The 8,856-nt window shown below is 32.0% G+C and overlaps 1 pseudogene; it reads left to right on the forward strand.

Moving 5' to 3' along the window:
• Positions 1–6,682: 6,682 nt before the first annotated feature.
• On the forward strand, positions 6,683–7,488 carry LOC148173825 (uncharacterized; annotated as a pseudogene).
• The last annotated feature ends 1,368 nt before the right edge of the window (positions 7,489–8,856 follow it).

Raw genomic sequence — 8,856 nt, forward strand, 5'->3', positions numbered from 1 at the left:
TTCGATGTAATAATTGTTGAGTTATATGCAAAATTGGATATGAAAATCACTAAAAAAAGTTTTTTTTTTGTTTTCTAAAAATATCATGGAATGTACTTCTTCTACGATGAGTTTTATATGTAGTTAGAAATCTTATTAAATTAGCTTTCAAAAACACTGTCGCCTAAAATAGTAGATTTTGTTATACGGCAGAAAAGTGGTACTTTTTGTCGAGCAATTAAGTTGCAGTAGCAAGGCGAAGCGTAGCGTATGCAAAATTGCGAGACAGCAAAGCCACTTTTTGGTCAAATAACAAATACTACTTTTTCTCCAACGTTAGTTTCAGTTCCCCGACCGACATTGAGTGAACTCAAATTTTGCCTAGGCAGCAAAAGTGTTTTCATGTCAACGAGCGCTTTTCATTAGTTATTTCATTAGTTATAACAAAATTGCGCCTCCGTTAAATTCGCCGATTATTAAATCAAAATTTCCAGTAACAAAATAATTCCAAAAGTCGGAGTCAAAAGCTAAAAAATTGAAATTAAACTCTTAAATCCTGAATTCAATTCACTCGATATTTGGTCCATTCTTGCTGTAATGTTACCTATTGCAATTTTCAATTTAGATTGTGCTGTTTCCATCCAATTTTAATTTTGTTTTCCTTGTTCTTATTTTCTTATTTTCTTATTTTTACTTGCAGTACGTCTTTAACCCAGCTGTAGCCAGATTTATTATCTAAAAAGAAAACAAAGAGGCCCGATACAATCGCATGCTTCTTTGAAACATTATTTATTGTTTCTCTTTAAAAGCGTCGTTAGTGTATTAAACCTTCTGGTTCAGGAGAGATTTAACATTTTTTAAACACTTCTGTATAAGCATATAATGATATATTCACATGAGTTTATCTTTATGAAGCGAGAAGAGGGACATTGTTACAAATAATACGTTTTTCACTGAAAATTAATCATGTACTAAATATTTGCGGAATAAATTTCGGTTGGCACGTCTGAAACTCAGTGGTATGACATATGACGCATGACGATTTGCAGTATTTTTTGTAAAATACAGTGCAACTAATACATAACAAGCAGTGCCATTAGTTCAAGGTAATGGTTAGTTTGCCGAAATTTATTTATTTTTTAAATTATGTACATCACTCTCGCCGAAAGCTCATAGCACAACGTCCGTCGTCGGGTCTCATTGGCGCGTGTTATGACACAAATCGGTACCTTAGAAGAATAAGGGTCTATATTCAATTTTTGTGAAAAATGAGGTAAATAATGTTTTTTATTACTCTTTACATCTTCTTTAAGACAAAGAAAAATAATCCGCATTAGATGAAAAACAAACGATTTTAGGTTTCTCTAAGGAACTAAGTACCACATTATGTTAGAAGCATAAAGAACTAACTGCTCACAGGTCTACATTTCGAGGTGATTTTATTACTCAACTGAACTAAACTTATTCAAATTGATGATAAACGCAAGCATATTATTTGAGGATACTAAAGAAAAAAATCCGTGTATTGGAACATTCCATCAAAATTTTTGTTGTAAGACCAAAAAAAATGCCACCAATTTTTTTAAGATACTTTAATTTCTTTATTTTTTTTTATGCGATTTTAACGACATTTGTGGAGATTATCACTCTCGATTGCCTTATTAAGAGTGTCGATTTAGAAAAATTTAGACCGAAAAAAAGAATTTTTAGAAATTCTGATTTTTAGAAACAAAAAATTTTTTTTGTCTTTTGACCAAAAAAAATGTGACCAAAAATTTTTAACGACCTATAAGTTCTTCATTTTTAATGCTACTATAACCAAATTTGTGGAATTTATAAGTCTTAACTGTCTTATTAAGAGTACTGATTTAGAAAAATTTAGACCAAAAAGAAGAAATTTTTATTTGAACAAAATTGAAAATGGCACTTTTTTTCAACACTGTAATTGCGTTAATTTTAGCGCGACAGGAGCGAAATTTATGCATGTTGTTTCTTTTGTTTGTTTTAGTAATATCACTAATTTGCAAAAATTTAGATCAAAAAGTCGAATTTTTAGAAATTTTCGTGTTAAGACCAAAAAATGCCACCATTTTTTTTAAGATACTGTAATTTCTTTATTATTTATGCGATTTTAACGACATTTGTGGAGATTTTTACTCTCGACTGCCTTATTAAGGTGTTGATTTAAAAAAATTTAGACCGAAAAAAAAATTTTTCGAAATTTCTATGAGCAAAGAAAAGAAAAATGTTTGTTTTTAGACCAAAGAAAATATGTAACCAAAAATTTTTAACGACCTGTAAGTTCTTCATTTTTAATGGCACTCTAACCAAATTTGTGGAATTTATAAGTCTTGACTGTCTTATTAAGAGTACCAATTTAGAAAAATTTAGACCAAAAAGGAGAATATTTAAAAAAATTATTTGGATAACTGTGAAAATGTAATTTTTTTTCAACCTTGTAATTTCGTTATTTTTAGTGCGACAGGAGCGAAATTTATGCATGTTGTTTCTTTTGTTTGTTTTAGTAATATCACTAATTTGCAAAAATTTAGCTCAAAAAGTCGAATTTTTAGAAATTTTCGTGTTAAGACCAAAAAAATGTCAACAATTTTTTTTAAGATACCGTAATTTTTTTTTTTTATGCGATTTTAACGACATTTGTGGAGATTATCACTCTCGACTGCCTTATTAAGAGTGTCAATTTAGAAAATTTTAGACCAAATAGGAGAATATTTAGAAATTTGTATTTGAACAGTGGTGAAAATGTCAATTTTTTTTAGGACTGTAATTTCGTTATTTTTAGTGCGACAGGAACGAAATTTATGCATGTTGTTTCTTTTGTTTGTTTTAGTAATATCACTAATTTGCAAAAATTTAGATCAAAAAGTCGAATTTTTAGAAATATTCGTGTTAAGACCAAAAAAATGCCACCAATTTTTTTTAAGATACTGTAATTTTTTTATTTTTTATGCGATTTTAACGACATTTGTAGAGATTATCACTCTCGACTGCCTTATTAAAAGTGTCGATTTAGAAAAAATTAGACCGAAAAAAAGAATTAGAAATTTTGATTCGAGCAGTTAAAAAAAATACAAAAAAAACTTGTATGCGCTTTAATTTCGGCATTTTTAGTGTCACAAAAACAGAAGTTGTGGGAGGTTTTTAAGGTTACATAGACATAGAAGTTGCTGATTTTGGGTTAATTTTATTATATCTTTGATAGCCATTATTAATAACAACAACGTTTTACCTCTTTTTTGCAAAAACATTGTTAATTTTTTGTGAAAGTTTCTATTTATTAATAAGTGGGACTTAAGTCCAGATAATTTAATTTTTCTTAGAAGCATAAGGAACCAAGTGTAAAAATATGCCCAAAAAATTCTTTTTGGGTCATAAGTTACGACTATTACGCACGATTTGAAATAAATAGTCATCAATAACTTGCAATTCGCTTTTAAATTGCATATTTGAAAAGAGATTAATAACACCACCGTGCTTTGTTAATTTTCTCGAAACTATAATTTATGGAAATAAACCCTTATGCTTCTGAGGTACCGAAATAACTATATTGGGTATTAATTTTAGCAACAAACTTGAAAATACTAGTTTATAAAATTATAACAACGTGTTCCCTTCTGTCTTACATCATAAAGCTTTTTTTTACCTAGTAATGACGATTTCTTCCCAAAACCAACCCGATTTAGTTTTAAATTTTGGAGTAATTACACTAATACAGTTACAAGACGGCACCATGTTTTCACTTTTTTCTCAACAATGGTACTTATGGCGTGTCTTTAAGGTGCAAACTACAAGTACAGCACCTTATATAGCAAACAAAATAAACGATTGTGTCACAATGCAATGGCCATTTTATGTTCCTAAGTAACCATTGAGGTTCCATATCCCACAGCTTATTTGTAAGGCAGAAGTTAAAAAATTGACAGGTGATTTTACTTTTACAGGTCCTATTGTTAAGAAGTGAATACGCGTATTGTACTTGAGGCGTACAAAATTATGAAGATGCGTTTGACAAATCTTCAGGTTAATTGGTGGTGTTATGTTGGATTAGAGACATAAAATATCGGATAAAACCGGCACCTCATTGAAGCTTCAGGAACGATAATAAATATCCTGCAGACACCTTGAAAAATAACGTTTTTTTTCCTTATCACGCCTGAAATTACCATAGCATTCGAGCGTGGAGAAGTTATCATTCCGAATTTTTCCCCGCTAATAGCTTTCTATTCTTCTAAATGAACAATTATTAAAAGTTAGGGACTAGAAGTGACCACGTGTGTGATGTTATGCGAGGGTAGATCCGCCTGAACCCTCCAAACATGAGTCATTCAATTAAGCTTAACAAGTACTAGCATTCACTGATTGGTTGATAATACAAAATTAACTTTTATTAAAATTGAAGGTGTCTAGGATGTTGGGGGTTCGACGGACTAACTTTTTTGACAATACTAATATTACCCATGAGTATTGCAGCAGTTTACGAGTAACATGACAACAATGCGTGTCAAAGAAATAACCATCAAAGCAAATTATTCAATACACCGTGGGTGAGTATTATATGATGAAACGTGCATGGATCCAAGAATTAAAACCGGAGAATAATAAAGAGACATCTGATACTAAACAGAGGCTAATGTTCCAGCAGACAGAAGCAGCAGTTTATGTCGGAGAACATCGAAAATAAAATACGGAAACCTCAATTCTTTACAATGCAGATGGACACTTCATATGCAACCGCAGAAGCGCAATTACTTGTCCTTTGAATTTCTTTAGTTTTTATTTAATATACGTATTGGGGGACAAATTATATTTCCGACGATCTAACATTAAAGTTACTTGATTTGCAAGATTTCTTTTGAAAATAAATGCGTTAATGTATCACTTTACCAAGCAGATATGTCATTTGTATTTTACCACATGCAAGTGTCAATTCATTTCGATGATGACTCTAATCTCAGCGCTGTACATCGAAATAAGTTTTTATTAAATTCACACCGATTTTCTGTTCGATATTAAATATACACTCCTATATCGATATAGCCATCTTGATTGGTCTTTATTATTTAACCTAACCTAACAACCGGCTTTGTGTTTTTGTTCCGACAACAAAAAATTGTGTTTTCTTTGTGTTCTCTCGTTTTTAGTGTTTATTTTCTAATAATGGACAGTGACAATGAAATCTTAACAACACCACCAGACGTTGCAGAAAGTGCGAACATCGCAACAACAAATCTGTTGCCGAAAAAATTCAAATCGAAGTAAGAAAAAAGTATGAAGAATTCATGTTATGGTGCAAAAACAAGAAGGTTAAACATTGTTCAGAAAACATTGTATTAGCATATTTCTCTGATATCTCAAGTAAAGGTCTGCTGGCCTTATTGTGGCCTAAATATTCAATGTTGAAGTCAACACTAAATATAAAACAAAACATTGATATAAGCAAATATTATAAAGTAATTTTCATTTTCCAAATGGAAGGATATGTTCCAAAAAAATTAAAGATCTTGGAAAAGCATGAAATAGAAAAGTTCATTTCTGAAGCTCCAGACTCAGAATTTTTGTTGACTAAGGTATTTTCTTTTTTCATCATAACAAATAGATATAAATATTCACATTTTTCAGGGGGTGTCGCAAAGAGAAATTGTTACATTTGACAGTAGGCAGTATTCAGGACCTTAAAACCAAATTACTCATAATGGTACAGAATACTAAAACTAAAACAAACCGTTTTTTCACTATTGTGGATAATGAGAACTTGCTAAGGAAGTATTCTGCCCTGCGTCCTAGACACACTCCTCATAATAGGTTCTTCATTTATTATTGCAAAAATAAATGTTCAACCTAGCCAGTAGGGATAAATACTCTTGGAAAAATTCCCCAGAAGATTGCGACGTTCTTGAAATTACCCACACCAAATTTATATACAGGTCAATATTTTCGCCGATCTTTTGCTTCCATATTGTCCAATGCAGGGGCCGATTTTGCAACAATCGAGAGACATGGTGGGTGGAAATCGACTTCAGTAGCAGAAGGCTATAAGAAGCATCTATTGAAAATAAGACTAATGTTGCAAGAACAATATTGGATGAAAGTGGCATTAATATGAACACCAGTTCTAATACAGGGTGTCTATAAATGTTTGTCCATCAAATCACCTTTGAAAAACAATTGAATTTTGCCGCCTCTTAATAATCTGATACAATACTATTCGTCGATCTGTCAAATTGTTTGCGTTTTGGCGGTTTACAAGTTATTCGTTGTTTTTCATCTTATTTTTGGATTTCACACGAGATTACTTGTTGTTAAAACCATTAAAACAGTCTTTTTTAAGACTACAGTATTATTCAATAACTAGCAAAGGTAAATATTCATCGGCATAATTACTTGAAAATCCTAACCTTAAAAAAAATTTTAGATGGTTTGGACTATTGAGAACGATAAGTTCATAATAAAGTCTTATTATCGCAATGGAACTTTTTAAGACGGGGAGTGGATTTATTCAATTCTCGCCTGTGAACAAGACTTTCGGAATAAGTTTCCTGATCTTCAAGTGGAAGATTCTGTTTTGCGAAGACACATTGGCAATGTAGTGAATCGTTTTTCTGGAACCGGAAGTGTGCACAAGGGCAAATCATCAGGACGACCAAGTGTTAGTGCTGAGGACGTGGAGACTGTTCGACAAACAATGGAAGAACAACCACGAACATCCATGCGAAAATTAGCTCTACAAATGCACATGCCATGCTCAACTTGTCACAAAATTGTTAAGAAAAGACTGAAATTACATCCCTATAAAATCGCTAGTGTACAAGAGTTGCGTCCTCCAGATTATGAAGCCCGTGTGCAGTATTGTCAGTGGTTTTTAAACAATTTAAATAATGACGATTTGTTGGATTTAACTTTCTTTAGTGATGAAGCCTGGTTCCATTTATCGGGATATGTGAATTCACAAAATTTTAGAATTTGGAGGGCTGAAAATCCTCATGAATTTGTGGAAACACCGTTACACCCAATTAAAGTGGGCGTCTGGGTAGCAGTTTCTCGCAGACGATTAATTTTTTTTTTTTTCATAACACTATCAATGCAACGAGATATCAAGAAGAAATTTTAGATGTGTTTATTCCGCAGTTACATGATGATGAACTCAATGCTGGTTATTTTCAACAAGACGGAGCTACAGCTCATACTGCAGGAACAAGCCTTAATCATTTGCAACAATATTTTGATAACCGAATAATAAGCAGAGGAACAGATATTCCATGGCCATCACGTTCAGCAGATCTTACTCCACTGGATTTCTCTATATTTGGATATTTGAAAGATAGAGTTTTTCAGCGCAGGATGGAAACTCTGGATGAATTGATGCAAGAAATTCGAATCCAATGTGATACGATTGATCAACAGATGCTTCAAAACATTTTTAAAAATAAAAAGAAAAGGGTTCGAGCATGTTTGCAGCAAAATGGAAGACATTTCCAAATGTTTTTATGAAATCAGAATGTGATGTTTTTAAATAAATGTTTAATTATTACGTAGTTCAGTTTTCACTATTTCATTTTACATGTTAAATGTGAACCCAACGGGTCTTAGGAAAAAATGAACAATTGTCAATGTGACAGCCGCTCAAAATGTAGCACGTGTAATAATTTTTGAAGCGGCAAAATTTAATTAAAATTATTCTGACAGTTAAGTCATGACCAACTTGATGGACAAACATTTATAGACACCCTGTACATCAGGGCCACAATGCCAGTAGAAAACATGGGTAGCAAAGAGGAAGCCACCAAATCAGTCCTAAATGTTTCTTCTTCTAATTTAGAAAATGTTAAATTAAAAATCGATATTTTTTTGGCAAAATCGATATTAATAAAAATCGATGTAAAAGTCCCAACTCTTCCTTAAACTTGCACTTTACTCACTTGTTGCTCAATACATACATAGTAACTGATGTTGATAAGAGCGATTGGTATCATTATTTTAATTTTTTTTTTATGAAGTTGACAAAAATTGTTAACACTTGGTTGTTCTTATATGAATTCTGCAAAATAGTGACACGTGACTACACGAGTACGAATTGAAAACCTTAAGACTTTGAAAGCACCGAAAAAAAATCCGGATCAAAACAAGAACAGATTAAAGCCCAAATAAAAGAATTCTCTAGTGCTTGTAGTAAATACAAATGACTAATTTAATTGAGCAATTTGAATACGGTGTCAGATGCGTAATTTTCTGTTTTAGATCAATCAGGCGTGCTTCACCTCCTCTCGTTCCCCACACAATAGAACGAGAGAATGTAAACGAGGGACAGAGAACTCAGGGAGTATAATTGTGCGTCAGCTGCAGGATCTAGATGGCGCGTTCCTAAACACTAGCAGGGAGATTGTTGGAATACGACACATGTCCTCGTCCTCTTATCATTTACATACACATCAGCATATATTGCACATGACGATGGTAAAAGAAACCAGTGGTAGTAAATCGGGTTTTAATTCACAGAATTCATCTTTTAAAGATGTACACGAGTATGAGAGAGTTACTTACTTAAGTCGGTTGTTAATTGCAGACAAGTCAAGTTTACAGTATTACTTTTCTTTGAGTGGAAGTTATCTTACACCTGTCCGGTAGCAATTCGTCTTTTTCACACTACAATGTATGCTATGCCCACATTTATCATAAATCTGGAAATAACGAGTAAAAAAAAATAAATAAAAAAATTACAAATTTGAGATTAATGAGAATAAACAAAATTCTGAAATATAACTCCCTCAAATTAAATTCCAGTCTTCTTTATAAATATCACCAAAATCAAGAGAATAAAATAAAATATATATCGATTTTTAATGATACATCGAAAATAAA

This window comes from Gnatocerus cornutus, chromosome 5 (genome assembly GCF_029298725.1).
Source record: "Gnatocerus cornutus isolate USDA-ARS CGAHR chromosome 5, icGnaCorn1.1, whole genome shotgun sequence".
NCBI lineage: Eukaryota > Metazoa > Arthropoda > Insecta > Coleoptera > Tenebrionidae > Gnatocerus > Gnatocerus cornutus.